The sequence below is a fragment of the Zea mays genome, chromosome 8 (genome assembly GCF_902167145.1).
Source record: "Zea mays cultivar B73 chromosome 8, Zm-B73-REFERENCE-NAM-5.0, whole genome shotgun sequence".
Classification (NCBI taxonomy): domain Eukaryota; kingdom Viridiplantae; phylum Streptophyta; class Magnoliopsida; order Poales; family Poaceae; genus Zea; species Zea mays.
This window is the reverse complement of record NC_050103.1, coordinates 169887485-169906523: the sequence shown is the minus strand read 5'-3', so window position 1 is coordinate 169906523 and position 19039 is coordinate 169887485. Positions and strand designations below refer to the sequence as shown.

Below are 19039 nucleotides of genomic sequence, written 5' to 3'. Positions count from 1 at the left end.
CATAAATTAGCTGCTTGCTAAGCACAGAATTGGTCAGCTCCAGGCTCCAGCCGACCTGCGTTGAGGAACACGCGAACATATGAACGTACGTACCCAATATAGTATTTTTATATGAGCATCTTCGAAATACTAAATTATCATATTTTAAAATTGATAAAAATTTAAGTTCTAATTCATCTTACGTTGAGAGATATAAAAAGAGAGCATAATATCCAATATAAAAGATTGAAGATGGCAGAATTTTCTATATATTGAACATAGGTAATTTAAAATATGATATGTTGGCAGAGTAAATAATATATAAAGTTTTGTTAGAATTTTGATAGTTTGATTGCATGAAAATATTTATCATAAAATAACTTTTGCGTAGATAAGTACAGTTTACTTTTCTCTTTGTGAAGGAACAATCGATGCTTACTTTGTTTCGACCAGGAGTACATCGTTTAGCAGTGTGGAGCATCAAATTTGGTACCTGCGCATCGTCGGACAGTTTGACCATGTGGCTCGATCGTGTATGTCATTGTTTTTCATTCGATCCAATCTTTTGTTCCCACATATCTAACGTAACATATGCATCTCTGTGACACTTAGTTGTTAAATATGTCGTCTCTTAATAGACCAACACTCAGCCCCCTATAACGTAGCAGATATAATCATCGTCCTGTATAACTTGCCTTTCATCTTCTGTGACACTATATTGTTACATAAGACTCTCGATGCTTGACGCTGTTAGCATAATCGACAGGCAAAATAACGAAGTAATCAATCAAAAAGCATAGATCTTGACACACAGATTTATGTGGGAAACCCTTCAATGCGAAGCGAAAAACCACGAGACCAGCCAGGTGAAACCTTGACTATAATTTAGAGTGTCAGAACGTCGTCCTTAGACGGTGGCTTACAAAATTAGGGTCAATAATATATACCGCAGGGGACTCCGCCCCCCGCACCCCATGGCGTCCAAGCCTCTGGCGGCGGCCCTCCGCTTCGCTCGTCAACCCGGCCTCTTATCCAGAATTTGAATCATAAACTCAACAGACGCCATTCATCCACCCGCTTTGATTCTATGCTAATATTTTCATCAATATCACCATCTTTCTGTAGCATCGATCCAAAAAACGGAAGGTGTTCTTCTTAGGTACTAGCTGGTCTCCCAAGATTACATCTCCATCCTCACTTATTGTACTATCAAAGTCACATCTCATATACCTGGCTTTGGTCCTGCTAATTCTAAAAACTTTTGACTCTAACACGACCGAGTACTTGTGTGACCCAATTTTAATTGAATAACTAGTCTGTAGGTAAACTAGTTTATATATATATCTATACTATATTAAGACGGTAAGGGGTAGGCTGCCCCTGACATGTTCTGCCTTCCAGCGATCTGGACCGTCCGATACGCCATACAGACCCTCTGTCGTCCGATGCGCACTCTCCCCCCTCCCCCCCGATGCGTACACCCGCTCGCGATCCTTGTTTTTCCTCTGATCCAAAAAAAACCCTAGCCTCATCACCGTCCTGGTGCTCGCCTCCGCCCAAGGCCACGGTCGACGACGTCGTGCTGCAGCGGTTCGCGCTGGCGCCCGCCGACCCGGCGTCTAACTCCACCATCTCCTTCAACGTCACCGCCAAACATCTGCCCGCACGCGTCCGCGATACGCCCGCCGCGAACCCCGCCGAGACGTCCGCCAAAACCCGCCCGCCGCGAACTTCCCGTCGCTGCAATTCGCCCGCCCGCCACGAATCCGCTCCCGCAACCCGCAACGCCCGCCATCTCCTCTGCCTTTCCTTCTGCCTCTCCCGCATGCACTCCCTCCCCACGCCCCGTCTCGCACTCTAGCCACACCTCACCGCCGGCGGAGTAGCAGCAGGGGGAGACCGGGTTGGAGGGCCCGCAGGAGGCGGAGCCCACCATGCCTACGTCCGTGAGGAACCAGCTGCAGCGGCCGGCCGAGTGCCCGCCAGCGCCGCGGAAGCCGGTGTGGGCGCCTCCGCTGCCGTCGACGCCCGCCAACAAGCGCAGCAGGCCGTCTCCGCCCTCCTCCGCGGCGCCGGCTCGCCGGGACTTCTTCCCCGTCGCGCGACCTCACCACCGTGTTCCGCGCCCTGCCGCCCAAGAAGCGGATCCGCGTGGTGTGACCCTGGCGCGCAGGACGGGACGGCGTGGATCTGGCGAGTCAGTAAGCACCGACGATCTGCTCCCCGCGCTCTCAACAACCCCCGCCCCCATCGCTCTCCTCCGAGGTGGTTGTTTCTTCGCCCAGTACCCATTCAGTTCGTCTGCCTCCTTCTCTTCGAGTTTGGGTGCCCATGGCCATGGAGACCAGCAGTGCGCCCGCCGCCGCCACCGAGGCCGGCTGGTACGTGCTTGGACCGAACCAGGAGGGTGTCGGACCCTATGCGATTGTTGAGCTTCGAGGTGGTTGTTTCCTTCACTCTCCTAGCAATTCAACGCGTTTCAAGGCTGCTAGGTCAGGTCACCATCGATTCAACCAGTAATTGCTACATATCTTTACACTCAGTCTGCTGCGTATGCATTGTTGTTTGCACTGGATATTGTTATCCATCATCCCCAGACCAATTGCAGTCCCCTTTGGTCATGTCATGTTTAATTTCCCTACAAATTTCGTATTGCATTTCATATATATGTATCAAATATGGACCCATGAAACTGAAGAAGGCGTTCCTTTTCAATTCGTGTTGCTTCTTCATTTCCTTTATCAATAAGGGCATGTCTAGATCCATTAGCATTAAAATTTAGCAGTTAAAATTTATATGAGTGGGTCTAAATAGACCTGCTAATTATTTGTTGAAGGACCTGAAGGTCTGTTATTAGTTTCATTAGCAGATTTGGAGTTGCTAATATGCGCTAATAATTCATATGCATCTTCAACTCACTATCAAACTACCTATTAGTAGGTGAGTGCAAACAACTTCCTGCTAAAAGTTAGCAAGGGATCGGTTGATACTTATCGATGTATTGTGTTTGTTCATTATTATTATATGCATGTTTGGTTGGAATGTTTTTAAAAGAGTGTTAAATTCTGAACGATATGAGTTATTTTATATTCTATATTCTTTTCGTTGGCGCTGTCTTCATCCTCAATCCGACCTCGACTGGCGAATCCACGGGGAGCCATGGTACGACTCTCTCTCTTGTTTTTTTCTTCTAAATTTGGTCGTGTGCTTCTACTTGATGTGGAGAAGCGTGTTTTAGACCTTTATTCTATCCTAACTGTGCTCAAGGTTGCCTGTTGTCGAGTATGTTTTTATGTTATCGAGTGGAGTATGTTTATAGCTGTCTTACTATTAATCGTTTCCCTGCTTGTTTTAATGTGGCATCAACGCAAAATCGAACTATTGCTGCATCCCAGCTCATTAGCCTGTCTTAACTCGAGTCTGATTGTATCCACTGTCTTAAAATAGTATGTTCATTCAATCTTAAATTGTGAAGTTAGCATGTTGTGAAGCTGTTGCTTTTGTGTTTATACATGCATCCCTTTCATTACCATGACTCGTGGTCCACACGAATTTAAATTTTTATTTTTCATAGTTCATAATTCAATAATCACCATAAATTTCGATGATAGCAAATGAATTTAGAATGCTGCTGGTTTCTGTATCAGGGCATGGGGCCTCTATCCCGCAATTATCTTCTCAGAGCAGCGCACCTCAGTACTCCTCTTATGGTGGATATCAGGGTACAAGCAAAAAGATTGAAATTCCAAATGGAAGGGTAAGCTTTTTGTTCATTCTGTTTTCTGTCACTGAATTTAGAAAGTGCATCCAGAAGTGTGATGTTTGTATTCTCTTTAACTGGCACTGTTGTCAACTTGCTGTAGGTTGGTGTTATCATTGGAAAAGCCGGGGAAACTATTAGGTATATCCAACTTCAATCAGGAGCAAAGATTCAAGTCACAAGAGACCATGAAGCTGAACCTGGTGCACTGACAAGGCAAGTTGAGCTTTCTGGCAAACCTGAGCAGCTAAGCAAAGCTGAACAGTTGATCAAAGAAGTTCTGGCAGAGGTATTACTCATTATGCTCACAGCCTTTTGTTTTGTTCTGGTGATACTTCAACTGATCAGTGAGGTTACCAGTGAGGTTACCATTCGTGCTGGTGATACTTCAACTGAAAGAACTGTGCATATTGATGATACTCAAGAACAAATTGAAGCTGCAAAGCAACTGATCAGTGAGGTTACCAGTGAGGTCTGCCTTCTTTTCTCATTCTGTATATTCCTGTTCTGTAATTGCTTTGTCGTCTTGCGCTTTATCTATCTTATTTAGGTTGCTTCTGGTTCATTCTGTTTATTGTCTCATTTTATGATTTTCCCCGATTCTTTTTGAAAATTTTATTTCTTTTGCTTATTGCTGCCCTACATTGATTACAATGTGTCTTCGCTAATCAATGTCTGAAACATATTGTTCGTGGGTACATCCTCAGCATACAAGGAGAAGGGCAAGGTCCCCGACAGGTTCAGGTCCGTTCTCCCTTCTTCTCTGTTGCATTGCCCATTGCCTGCCTGCATGCATCGCATTCTCATCCACATCCACGCTTCTCTTCAGTCACATTGCAATTGCACTGCATTGCACGTTGGGTTGCGTTGCTTGTTTGTTTCGATAGCTTCAGTTGCCACCTAAAAAAGCTTCTTTTTCGGTTTTATCGTTTTGTCTGGATGCAGGAAGCTGCAGCACGCGCACCATGGCAGAGCCGAGTTCACCGGCTGCGCGTCGCCCACCGGATTGCTGGATTCCAGGGACCCCTACGATCTCCAACAACCTCAGATCGGTGAGTGAGTTAGTAACTGAATACCTGCACCTGCATAGCCTGCATGCGTTGTGTTCAGGTGTGTCGCGGACCATAATTAGGGGTACCCTCAAGTCTCCTAATTCTCAGCTGGTAACCCCCATCAGCACAAAGCTGCAAAGGCCTGATGGGTGCGACTAAGTCAGGGATCGGTCCATTCGAGGGACTCGATCACGCCTCGCCCGAGCCCAGCCTCGGGTAAGGGCAGCCGACCCCGGAGGATCTCCGTCTCGCCCGAGGCCCCCTCCAGCGACGAACATACTTCCGGCTCGCCCGAGGCCCAGTCTTTGCCAAGAAGCAACCCTGGCCAAATCGCCACGCCAACCGACCAAATTGCAGGGGCATTTTATGCAAAGGTGGCCTGACACCTTTATCCTGACGCGCGTCCTCCAGTCGACAGAGCCGAAGTGACCGCAGTCACTTCGCCGCTCCACTGACTGGCTTGACAGAAGGACAGCGCCGCCTGCGCCGCTCCGACCGCTGTGCCACTCGACAGAGTGAGGCTGACAGGCAGTCAGGCCCGGCCTCAGGCACCATAGGAAACTCCGCTCCGCCCGACCCAGGGCTCGGACTCGGGCTCAGCCCGGAAGACGGCGAACTCCGCTCCGCCCGACCCAGGGCTCGGACTCGGGCTCAGCCCCGGAAGACGGCGAAATCCGCTCCGCCCGACCCAGGGCTCGGACTCGGGCTCAGCCCCGGAAGACGGCGAACTCCGATCCGCCCGACCCCAGGGCTCGGACTCGGGCTCAGCCCCGGAAGACGGCGAACTCTGATCCGCCCGACCCCAGGGCTCGGACTCGGGCTCAGCCCCGAAAGACGACGAACTCCGCCTCGCCCGACCTAGGGGCTCGGACTCGACCTCGGCCACGGAAGACAGACTCGACCTCGACCTCGAAGGAGCCTCCACATCGCCCAACCTAGGGCGCGGACCGACCACGTCAACAGGAGGCGCCATCATTACCCTACCCCAAGCTGACTCAGGCTACGGGGAACAAGACTGGCATCCCATCTAACTCGCTCCGCTAGACAAGTAATGATGGCACCCCGCACGCTCTTTGACGACGGCGGCTCTCAGCCCCCTTACGGAAGCAAGAGGACGTCAGCAAGGACTCAACAGCCCCGACAGCTGTCCTTCCGCCAGGCTCCAGCGCTCCTCCGACGGCCACAACACCACATGAACCGGGTGCCAAAACCTCTCCGGCTGCCACAATGGCATGTACTTAGGGCGCTAGCTCTCCTCCGCTAGACACGTAGCACTCTGCTACACCCCCCATTGTACACCTGGATCCTCTCCTTGCGCCTATAAAAGGAAGGACCAGGGCCCTCTTACAGAGGGTTGGCCGCGCGGGGAAGAGGACGGGACTGGTGCTCGCGTGAGGCCACTCGCTCCCTCCCGCGTGGAACGCTTGTAACCCCCTACTGCAAGCGCACCCGACCTGGGCGCGGGACGAACACGAAGGCCACGGGATTTCCACCTCTTTAGCCTTCTTCCCCCCTTCGTGCTCGGCCTCGCGCCGACCCATCTGGGCTGGGGCACGCGGCGACATTTCACTCGTCGGCCCAGGGACCCCCCGGTCTCGAAACGCCGAAAGTTGGCGCGCCAGGTAGGGGCCTGCTGCGTGTTGACGAACAGCTTCCCGTCAAGCTCCAGATGGGCAGTCTCCAGCAACCTTTCCAGCCCAGGACGGTGCTCCGTTTCGGGAGTCTTGAGTTCATGTCCCTCGACGGCAGCTACGACATGATACTCCTTCCCCCGTCGTGCGACAGCGACAATGGCGGCCGACAGCCCGCCCGTCGGCGGCGGAATCGACGACGTCTTCCCCGCGTGGTGGAAGAACAATATTCGAGCTCACCCCGCCCTCTCCCCCGCCGACGGAGGAGGAGGCGGGGCAACCAAGGCCAAGCAGGAGGCGCTGCCTCGTCGGCTGTCGAGCGAGTCGACGGCGCCGGCGCCCCAACGGGGGGCGCGTCGGGCATCGACCTCGCGTTTGAGACGAAGACGAACGCCGTCTCCCCGCAACACGCCAATTCCAAGCAAACGGACGACGCCAACACGCTCGCGAAAGGCTTGCTGGGCGTCACCCTCGTACCTGAGACGACGGTGCAGTCAGTCCCTGACGTGACTTCCTCACCGCCCGTCGACCAAGAGTTACCGACCGATTCCCATCTCAAGCCCCTTGGATTCAGCCTCGACCCGCCAAACGGCTTCGCTTTGGCGGACGCTCTCGTAGAGGCGAGTTCGAACCCTCCGGGGTATCTTATGCGGTCACCCTGGGACCGGCTGACGGACGTCACGACCTACGGGCCCTCGGGGTCCGAGGAAGATGACGAGCCCGACTTCTGTTGGGACTTCTCCGGACTTGGTAACCCCAGTGTCGTGCGGGACTTCATGACCGCATGAGACTACTGCCTTTCCGACCGTTCCGACGGTAGCCGCAGCCTCGGCGACGAGGACTGCGGCCCAAGTCGCGAATGTTTCCACGTCGATCTAGGGGGTCTCTCCGAAGGCAACCATCTTGGTATGCCAGAGAACGGTGATCTCCCTAGGCCTGTGCCTCGTGTTGACGTCCTACGGGAGCTAGCTGTGGTCCCCGTTCTAGCGGGGGGTCATGACCCACAGCTCGAGCAAATCCGCGGGGTGCCGGCCAGGCTCGACGAGGGAGCGGGAGCGCTTGAGCCGATCCGCCGGGACGTCGGGCGGGAATGGGCGGGTGATAGTCGCCTAGAGGGGGGGTGAATAGGGCGAAACTGAAATTTACAAATATAAACACAACTACAAGCCGAGTTAGCATTAGAAATATAAACGAGTCCAAGAGAGAGGGCGTAAAACAAATCGCAAGCAAATGAAGAGTGTGACACGCAGATTTGTTTTACCGAGGTTCGGTTCTCGCAAACCTACTCCCAGTTGAGGAGGCCACAAAGGCCAGGTCTCTTTCAACCCTTACCCTCTCTCAAACGGTCCCTCGGACCGAGTGAGCTTCTCTTCTCAAATCAAAACCGGGAACAAAACTTCCCCGCAAGGGCCACCACACAATTGGTGCCTCTTGCCTTGATTACAATGGAGTTTTGATCACAAGAACAAGTGAGAAAGAAAAGAAGCAATCCAAGCGCAAGAGCTCAAAAGAACACGACAAATCTCTCTCGCTAATCACTAAAGCCTTGAGTGGAGTTGGAGAGGATTTGATCTCTTTGGTGTGTCTAGAATTGAATGCCTAGCTCTTGTAAGTGGTTGAGAAGTGGAAAACTTGGATGCAATGAATGGTGGGTGGTTGGGGGTATTTATAGCCCCAACCACCAAACTAGCCGTTTGGTGGGGCTGTCTGTCGCATGGTGCACCAGACAGTCCGGTGCACACCGGACATGTCCGGTGCGCCGGCCACGTCACCAAAACCGTTGGGTTCCGACCGTTGGAGGTCTGACTTCTGGGCCCGCCTGTATGTCCGGTGGCGCACCAGACATGCACTGTAGAGTGTCCGGTGCGCCAGCATGGGCGTGCCTGACTTCTGCGCGCGCTGGCGCGCATTTAATGCGTCCGCAGGTAGCCGTTGGCGCCGAAGTAGCCGTTGCCCCGTTGTTACACCGGACAGTCCGGTGTACACCGGACAGTCCGGTGTACACCGGACATGTCCGGTGAATTATAGCGGAGCAGCCGTTGCAAATTCCCGAGGCTGGCGAGTTCCAGAGCCGCGTTCCCTTGGAGCACCGGACACTGTCCGGTGTACACCGGACAGTCCGGTGAATTATAGCGCGCCGGCTCTGAGATTTTCCCGAAGGTGACGAGTTGGAGTTGGAGTCCTCTGGTGCAACGGACACTGTCCGGTGGCACACCGGACAGTCCGGTGCGCCAGACCAGAGGTGCCTTCGGTTGTCCCTTTGCTCTTTTGTTGAACCCAATACTTGGTCTTTTTATTGGCTAAGTGTGAACCTTTGGCACCTGTATAACTTGTACACTAGAGCAAACTAGTTAGTCCAATTATTTGTGTTGGGCAATTCAACCACCAAAATTATTTAGGAACTAGGTGTAAGTCTAATTCCCTTTCAATCTCCCCCTTTTTGGTGATTGATGCCAACACAAACCAAAGCAAATATACAAGTGCATAATTGAACTAGTTTGCATAATGTAAGTGCAAAGATTGCTTGGAATTGAGCCAATATAAATACTTACAAGATATGCATGGATTGTTTCTTCATTTTTAATATTTTGGACCATGCTTGCACCACATATTTTGTTTTTGCAAATTCTTTTATAAATCCTTTTCAAAGTTCTTTTGCAAATAATCAAAGGTAAATGAATAAGATTTTACGAAGCATTTTCAAGATTTGAAATTTTCTCCCCCTGTTTCAAATACTTTTCCTTTGACTAAACAAAAACTCCCCCTAAATGAGATCCTCCTCTTAGTGTTCAAGAGGGTTTTGATATCAATTTTGAAAATACTACTTTCTCCCCCTTTTTGAACACAATGAGATACCAATTTGAAAATCATTAGTTTTAAAATACTACTTTCTCCCCCTTTGGCATGTCTCCCATTATAAAGCATGCTACGAGCAAATTTAAATTTTTCATTCTCTAAGTTATGCTCGGCAATTTTAGCATCTAATTTTGATATATGATCATTTTGTTGTTTAATTAAAGCCATATGATCATGAATAACATTAACATCAACATCTCTACATCTAGTACAAATAGAAGTGTGCTCAACGGTAGATGTAGAGGTTTTGCAAGATTTTAATTCTACAACCTTAGCATGCAATATATCATTCTTAGTTCTAAGGTCGGAAATAGTAGCATTGCAAACATCAAAATCTTTAGCCTTAGCAAGCAATTTTTCATTCTCAATTCTAAGGCTAGCAAGTGAAATATTCAAATCTTCAATCCTAGCAAGTAGATCATCATTATTATCTCTAGGATTGGAAATTGAAACATTACAAACATGAGAATCAACCTTAGCTAACAAATTAGCATTTTCATTTCTAAGGTTGGCAATAGTGTCATGGCATATGCTTAGCTCACTAGTTAATTTTTCACATTTTTCTACCCTTAGAGCATAAGCATTCTTAACCTTAACATGCTTTTTATTTTCCTTGATTAGGAAGTCCTCTTGGGAGTCCAAGAGATCATCCTTCTCATGGATGGCACTAATTAGCTCATTTAGTTTTTCTTTTTGTTCCATGTTAAGGTTGGCAAAAAGGGTACGCAAATTATCTTCCTCATCACTAGCATTGTCATCACTAGAGGACTCATATCTAGTGGAGGTTTTAGATTTAACCTTCTTCTTCTTGCCGTCCTTTGCCATGAGGCACTTGTGGCCGACGTTGGGGAAGAGGAGTCCCTTGGTGACGGCGATGTTGGCGGCATCCTCGTCGTCGGAGGAGTCGCTAGAGCTTTCGTCGGAGTCCCATTCCCGACAAACATGGGCATCACCGCCCTTCTTCTTGTAGTATCTCCTCTTCTCCTTTCTTCTCCCCTTCTTGTCGTCGCCCCTGTCACTGTCACTAGATATAGGACATTTTGCAATAAAATGATCGGGCTTACCATATTTGTAGCACACTTTCTTGGAGCGGGGTTTGTAGTCCTTCCCCTTCCTTTGTTTGAGGATTTGGCGGAAGCTCTTGATGACGAGCGCCATTTCCTCATTGTCGAGTTTTGAGGCGTCGATTGGTTGTCTACTTGGTGTAGACTCCTCCTTCCTCTCCTCCGTCGCCTTAAATGCGACCGGTTGTGCCGCGGATGTGGAGGGATCATCTAGCTCGTTGATCTTCTTCGAGCCTTTGATCATGTACTCAAAGCTTACAAAATTCCCGATTACTTCCTCGGGGGTCATTAGTGTATATCTTGGGTTGCCACGAATTAATTGAACTTGAGTAGGGTTAAGGAAAATAAGAGATCTTAGAATAACCTTAACCACCTCGTGGTCATCCCACTTTTTGCTCCCGAGGTTGCGCACTTGGTTCACCAAGGTTTTGAGCCGGTTGTACATGTCCTGTGGCTCCTCCCCTTGGCGAAGACGGAAGCGACCGAGCTCCCCCTCGATCGTTTCCCTCTTGGTGATCTTGGTGAGTTCATCACCCTCGTGCGCGGTCTTGAGTAAGTCCCAAATCTCCTTCACACTCTTCAACCCTTGCACCTTGTTATATTCCTCTCTACTTAGAGAGGCAAGGAGTATGGTTGTGGCTTGGGAGTTGAAGTGCTCGATTTGGGCCACCTCATCCTCATCATAGTCTTCATAACCTACGGATGGTACCTGTGCACCAAACTCAACAACATCCCATATACTTTTGTGGAGTGAGGTTAGATGAAATCTCATTAAATCACTCCACCTAGCATAGTCTTCACCATCAAATGTTGGTGGTTTGCCTAATGGGACAGAAAGTAAAGGTGTATGTTTAGAAATGCGAGGGTAGCGTAGGGGAATCTTACTATACTTCTTACGCTCTTGGCGCTTAGAAGTGACAGACGCCGCGTCGGAGCCGGAGGTGGATGCCGATGAAGAATCGGTCTCGTAGTAGACCACTTTCCTCATCCTCTTTTTCTTGTCCCCACTCCGATGCGGCTTGTGAGAAGAGGATTTCTCCTTCTTCTCTTTGTGGTGTGAAGAAGATCTCTTTTCCTTCCCTTTGGAGGAGTCCTTCTTCTTCTCCTTCTTCTTGGTGCGGGACTTTTCCGATGAAGTGCTCCCGTGGCTTGTAGTGGGCTTTTCGCCGGTCTCCATCTCCTTCTTGGCGTGATCTCCCGACATCACTTCGAGCGGTTAGGCTCTAATGAAGCACCGGGCTTTGATATCAATTGATAGTCGCCTAGAGGGGGGGTGAATAGGGCGAAACTGAAATTTACAAATATAAACACAACTACAAGCCGGGTTAGCGTTAGAAATATAAACGAGTCTGAGAGAGAGGGCGTAAAATAAATCGCAAGCAAATGAAGAGTGTGACACGCGGATTTGTTTTACCGAGGTTCGGTTCTCGCAAACCTACTCCCCGTTGAGGAGGCCACAAAGGCCAGGTCTCTTTCAACCCTTACCCTCTCTCAAACGGTCCCTCGGACCGAGTGAGCTTCTCTTCTCAAATCAAAACCGGGAACAAAACTTCCCCGCAAGGGCCACCACACAATTGGTGCCTCTTGCCTTGATTACAATGGAGTTTTGATCACAAGAACAAGTGAGAAAGTGAAAGTCGCCTAGAGGGGGGGGGTGAATAGGCGAAGCCTGTAGATTAAAATTTTATCCCCAACTAGATCCTTTGGTTAGTGGTTAGAACAAGAAATATGATTATCGGAGTAAGAACTAAGTCCTTTACTGTAACCAAAGTTGGTATGAAATAATGCGGAATTGATAAACAATACAACTACTAGATATATGGATAGTAAAGCAAGAAGGCTTAGATGAGAAGAGCAATAAGTAAAGTTCTTTCTTGCGAAGGGTTGCTCCACCAAATGAGAATTAAACTTGAAGCAACACCAAAAGATGTTAGCGGAGAATGGCGCAAGAAAACTTAGAGAAGGGAAAGCAAACAAATCACAAGCAAGAAACACAATGAACACGGGTGATTTGTTTTACCGAGGTTCGGCCCTCTTAGGCCTAGTCCCCGTTGAGGAGTCCACTCAAGGACGGGTCTTTTTCAACCCTTTCCCTCTCTCCACCGATCACACAAGGATCGGTGAGCTCTTCTTCTTCTCAAGGATCACTCTCGATCCCGCAAGGACCACCACACTCTTTGGTGTCTCTTGCTAGCTTTTACAAGCCTCCAACACTTTGGAGGAAGTTTGAATGGGAGTCAAAAACTCCACGCATAAATGAACACAAGGATGAAGCACACACTATCTCTCAATGTATCTCACAAGGCACTAGGGCTAAACTCAATTGAGTAGCTCTCAATTGCTCGCTCTCTCTTTTGTGGCACTTGTGTTGGTTGTAGTGGGCTAGATCTTGCGTATAGGATGTATCAATGAATATAGATGGTTGGGAGGGCTTGAGTATGTCAACTAGATGACTTGGAATGTTGCTTGGACTCCCACACACTGAAGTGGCCGGTTGGGGTGGTATTTATAGCCCTCAACCACCCATATAGCCGTTGGGGCGCATCTGCCAGAAATTGCACTTGCGGACGGTCCGCGGCTAGGACCCGGACGGTCCGCGACCCTCCAACGGTCGATTCTGACATCTTCAACGGATACTTCTGACAGATCAACGGTTAGATCAACGGCTATGTGCCTCGGTGACACCATGCGGACGGTCCGCCCTTTGTCCCGGACAGTCCGCGCCAGCTATATAATTCCTTTTGCTCAACTTGTCACCTTCGGGCTGAACCAGGTCTTCACCTGCGGACTGTCCGTGAATTATAGTCGGACGGTCCGCGCGTTGTAGCTGGACGGTCCGTGGTTTATTCGGACTGCCCCTGATTTAGTTCCTGGTCGAAGTCAAAGCGGTGTCGCGGACGGTCCGCGACAAGGGCCCGGACGGTCCGCGCGTGGTCTGATTTTCCAAAAAGCTTCTCCTGTCCGGAATAATCTACGGTATTCCGGACAGTCGATTTAGTATAGTTGTAGATGAACCTTTGGCACCTGTAGAGCATATAATCTAGAGCAAACTAGTTAGTCCAATTATTTGTGTTGGGCAATTCAACCACCAAAATCATTTAGGAAAAGGTTTGAGCCTATTTCCCTTTCAATCTCCCCCTTTTTGGTGATTGATGCCAACACAGACCAAAGCAAATATATAAGTGCAGAATTGAACTAGTTTGCATAAGGTAAGTGCAAAGGTTACTTAGAATTAGAGCCAATACAAATACCCATAGAGTATACATGGATTGTTTCTTTATTTTTTTAACATTTTGGACCACACTTGCACCAAAAGTTTTGTTTTTGCAAATTCTTTTGTAAAACCTTTTCAATGTTCTTTTGCAAATAGTCAAAGGTAAATGAATAAGATTTTGCAAAGCATTTTCAAGATTTGAAATTTTCTCCCCCTGTTTCAAATGCTTTTCCTTTGACTAAACAAAACTCCCCCTCAATGAAATCCTCTTCTTAGTGTTCAAGAGGGTTTTAAGATATCAATTTTGAAAATACTACTTTCTCCCCCTTTTGAACACAATAAGATACCAATTTGAAATGTTCAATTGAACTCATTTTAAAATTAGGGTGGTGGTGCGGCGGTCCTTTTGCTTTGGGCCTAATACTCTCTCCCCCTTTGGCATGAATCGCCAAAAACGGAGTCATCAGAGCCCATTCTATAAGTTGTCTTCCCCTTTGGTAAATAATATATGAGTGAAAGATTATACCAGTGTGGAGAGATAGTATGGATTGATGGCGAAGGATAAATGGTACCGATAGAGTTGAGTGGAAGCCTTGTCTTCGCCGAAGACTCCATTTCCCTTTCAATCTACGACTTAGTATAGAAATATACTTGGAAACATATTAGTCGTAGTCATGGTACGAGAATAATAAGATATATGCATTTGTACCAAAATGAAAGAGATATGATCAAAAGATATGTCAATTAAGCATGATCATAGTTCTATATAGATTGCTCCCCCTCAATATGTGCCTTGATAGGAATAAGTATTTTGGCCTTGAAATGCCAATTGCACATAATGAGGTTAATGAGAACAAGTCTATATCAGTGCATTGTGTCATAGTATATGTGTGATGCTCAAGACAGTTTATGCACTAATGAAAGCATGTTGCAAACATTTTAAGCATTTTCCTTTAAAGATTTCAAAGAGACTTAAGGACCATCCACCTTTGGAACAAAGGTAGCTTATCCTCGTTACAAGGTTAAGCTTTAAGCTCTTTGACAATAGAACCACTTCATCTAGTTTTAGCAAAGATGCAATAATGCATGATTGAAATTTTAAGAGGTTAAACTAGGTATGAAGCAGGGATAAATGCATGAACATACTTTCTCTTCCTTTTATACAAGATATGCAAGGAATGTAGGAAGATTTAGGTACATGTATGAATAAGATTGAATAGTTTTACCCTTTTGTACCTTTACATAGTGATGCTCTCTTCATTGTGCATTGTCCTTGGTCTCATTGAATTTGCCTAAGACTTGTACTCAAGACAATACATGGAAATATTTTGCACAAGAGAGAGTTCTACAACTAGTGATCCTTTTCCAAGTTAATGTTAGATCAAATTAAATGGATCACAAATTGTATAGAGGCAACAAGAATTCTCCTTTCAACTTAGTGCATATCAAGAGATAGATGTCGATTGAAATTACTCATTGAAATCAAATTGAAATTGCATGAAGCACTAAGAAGCATAAGTGTTAATTGAAGTTATTCATTGATCAAACAAGCAATAGATGCGATCAAAAGAACAACATAGGCATTAGATCATCAAACACACTTGAGATAGGAGAATCCAGCAGAGATGCTACTATAACAATGAAAGCTACAATCCTTGATAAAAGCGACATTATTTTAACAAGTTGGATTGATGTGAAGTAGCATACTTTATGAGAAACATTATTCTCATGCAAGAGACTATATGAAATTACTAAGATAAAGCAATAGTCTCAACACAATCAAAATATAGGAATGGACTCCCCCTAAAGATATGCATCAAGTAATTGGAGAATTGATTTCGATGCATTCACTTTTAAAGATATAAAGGGAGACCCATTATACATCTTGATCAAGGCTAATAAAATTTGCAATAAACAACTTAAGCCTTGTATTCTCATAATGAAAAAGATTTAGAATGCTTACAACCACACCATTGATTGTTGTGAAGACCTTATTGTCCAAGTAGGTGTTGTTGTTCTTGATGTTCTTCCTTTTTCATTTGAGTGTCCTCCCTTTGTAGTTGTCTCTTTTTCCTCCCAAACTTATTGAAAATACTTAAGAGAGATGTCAATAGCGCAAGGGAGTATATGATGAATGATGATTTCTTTTAGAAAATAAATATGAACAATTCATCATCCATAAGTCACACAAACATGAAGTAAAATCCCTAGCATTAGTGCACATCATAGGAAAAGAGGAATATGCACTATTTAACCATTTGATCAATCATAGGAATTTACTTCTTCATATTGAGTTTATTAATCATTACTTTGAAAACAAGTCAATATGAGAACATTTATAGCAAAGGTATGAAATAGATTCTAATGGACAAGTGCATTAATGAGATTGAGGTTGAATGTACATCTTAGCCAATTAAAATTCAACCACGAATCTATTTCTTCACAAAGATATAATTATAGTAAACAGTCATTGATGGGAACTATATTTGGTTAAGAGGATGAGTTCCCATACCTTTGCTTTTACCTTTCTTCCTTTGGGTGAAGATTAAACCCTTTGAGGCTTGTGACATTAAACTTGCACTTACTCGTTTTGTCGATTTTCATAAGTAAGCTCAAGTGAAAAGTTAATGGCAACACAAGCACTAGTTTCCCTTTTTGTAATCATTTTGATAAGGAATGCAAAACTAGATTACTAAAAGCATGGAAACTTCATAGCATGAACTAGATTATCCATAGAAGATGTTATGCTCAATTTTAACTCATAAAACAAGCATAACCAATCTTATAAGATTATGGGAATAAATCTAATTCATGATATGGAAAGCGATAAATGTAGAAGAATCATATCCAATTTAAGCAATAAGACATACAACATAAATCATTGGATTGATTTTTCTTGTCATGATAAATTACGCATCTCCAACTAGAAACATATTCTCTACTAGTGAGACTACATGAGTTACTTAGATAAAAGCATTAGACTCACTATTCTAGACATAAAGAAAGATTCCCTTTTATAAGTGTCTTTAGGATTTGAATTCCTTGCATGACACCTTATTCTTTTAAGAATATGGAATCTTCTTCTATATCTAGATCATGGCAATAATAGGATAATTAAAGTAAAACATGCCATGGGAACTTGCAACAATTTTAAAGCATGTATATTGCCATAATATAGGAATGAAGAATATGCAATCTACCATATGAGAGGAATTTCTTCAAAGAATGGTGACATAATTTTAAAAACATCTTCAGTGCTTCCTTTTCCTATGTGACTACACAAGACACATAAGAAAAGATAATTTAAGATACTTTCACTTAAAAGCATAAGTGTTACCATCCTTTGACTTTCCTCCATGTTGTAGGCCTTGAATTTCCGCACATGATGATTCTTTATTTCCTACAACATTAATATCTTCCCGAGATGATATGGGTTTTGAATATAATAAATTGAAGTAACCTTGGGTCAATCTTGACTATGTAGATCATTTGAAGATTGATAGCTTGAGTTGTTAAGAATTGAATTAACTCCCTCAAGCACCCCAAGGCTTCATACCATCTCCTTCTCCTACAAAGCTTGTCAAGCACATTTTGGTACCCATCGCTTGATGGGTCCGTTAAGGTTAGTAGACAAAGATCTAGGAACCCAAGTGTCCTTTGTGCTAGCGCTTGGTAAACTTGTTACCTTTCTAGCACAAGTTGCAATTTTGGGTTGCCTAGTTACATGCGAAATGATTGACAAGCTAGAGGTGGGGTTGTTACCAATGGGACAATCCTTGCATTGATGTCCCTTTTTCCGGCATGTGTAACATAGGCGCTTTTGAAGTCTTGAAAATTTCTTCTTTCCTTGTTTGTCGCTTGCTACATGGTTAGTAAAAACTTTCTTTTCTAACCCTATGCCTTTTTGTTTCAAATGAGGACAAGATTTGATTAAGTGTCCCTTCTTTGAGCATTTAAAACAAAGTCTATCATCCTTGTTAATAATCAAGCAATTTTTAATGTAGGGACATGACCTAATCAAGTGTCCCTCTTCAAAGCATTCACTACACTTCTTATTTTTCTTAGTGTGAAGTGTGGCTTGATTATTACCTTGGATGTTACCTTGTATGGAGGCACGGTTGAGGCTTTTGGAAGAGGTATTGAATTGTTTCCTCTTCTTGACAATCCTCAAGTCCTTGACATTTTCTTCAAGGGAGTTAGTGCATGCTTCGGTTGTTCCTGTCTCAAGCTTCTTCACCATGTGGTCATGGTTATCTTGAGAAGGTTGAGCAATACACTTCCCTTTAAGTTGTGTCAAACTCATCTTAAGCCTCTCATTTTCTTCTTTGAGCTTTTGATATGTATCATCATTTGTTTCTGCAAATTCTAGCTCAAAAGAAGATTTGCTTGTCGACGGACAACAAGCATTAGCACATGGTAATATAGTTTCTATTTGAATACATGTGCATGAGTGAGGTTGTTGGGATTTTAAGTTTTCTATCACAACCTCATGAGCAATATCTAATATGATATGATCATTCATAAGATTTTCATGAGAGCATAGGAGCATATCATATTTTTCTTGAAAAGCTAGATTTTCATCTTTTAGCTTTTCTACCTGGTCCTTGAGCAAGGTATTCTTATTTACTAATTGAGCGATACAATGTAAAGCGTTATCTTGCTCAATTGAAATAGTTTCATACCTTTGGACCAAATCAACATGAGAGCACTTTAGCTCCTCATGTTCTTTAGTCAACTCGTCAAAGTGTAGCATTTTCATGGAGAGAACATTGTCTAGCATTTGACGAGCTTCGCTTTGCTCTCTCGCTCTTTCTAGGAGTTTGAGCATGACTGCCTTATCTTCTTGGCTTAGGCGAGCGTAGAGTTGCTCAAAGCTTCTTTCTTCCTCCTCATCCTCGTTTGTGCTTCCGCTATCATTTTCATTAGCCATACAACATATGGGGGAATCGAAATGGGAAGACAAACCTTTTGGAGAGGTGGATTCATCGTTTGGTCTCCATCGTTCATTTTCTTCTTCTTCCTTGCAAGGGTTAGTATCACAAATACTAAAGGAAGTAGAAGCACACAATGGACTATCATAATAGGATTCATCAAATTTGCTTCTAATTCTAGTCCAAATATCATGCGCATCATGGATTGATTCGTTATAATTTGATATGAAGGCACGATAATCTTCTTTACTAAGAGAATTAGTTAAGATGTCAAAAGCTAGATAGTTTAAGCGATAACATCTTTGATCCTCCCCGGAATTAATTTTTCCATTGAAATTAGAGGGAAAAATACTCTTGTCTATAATTTGTTCTAATCGTGGATCTATGGTTCTAAAAGCATTTATCACACTAGAGGACCATGAGTCATAATTAGAACAATCATCAAATAATATTTCAAGAGTTACCTCCTTTTGAGTTGCGTTCGATGGAAGAGTCTTCTTGTTCTTTTGGGATCTTCTACGAGCCATCACTTCGAGTTGTTAGACTCAAGAT

The 19039-nt window shown here is 45.2% G+C and overlaps 1 long non-coding RNA gene across 1 annotated transcript; it reads left to right on the top strand.

Moving 5' to 3' along the window:
- The first annotated feature begins 3634 nt into the window (after positions 1-3634).
- Positions 3635-3978, top strand: LOC103636391 (uncharacterized). The gene is made up of 2 exons (XR_557976.2): positions 3635-3736; positions 3843-3978. It is a non-coding gene; the product is annotated as an uncharacterized lncRNA (long non-coding RNA).
- The last annotated feature ends 15061 nt before the right edge of the window (positions 3979-19039 follow it).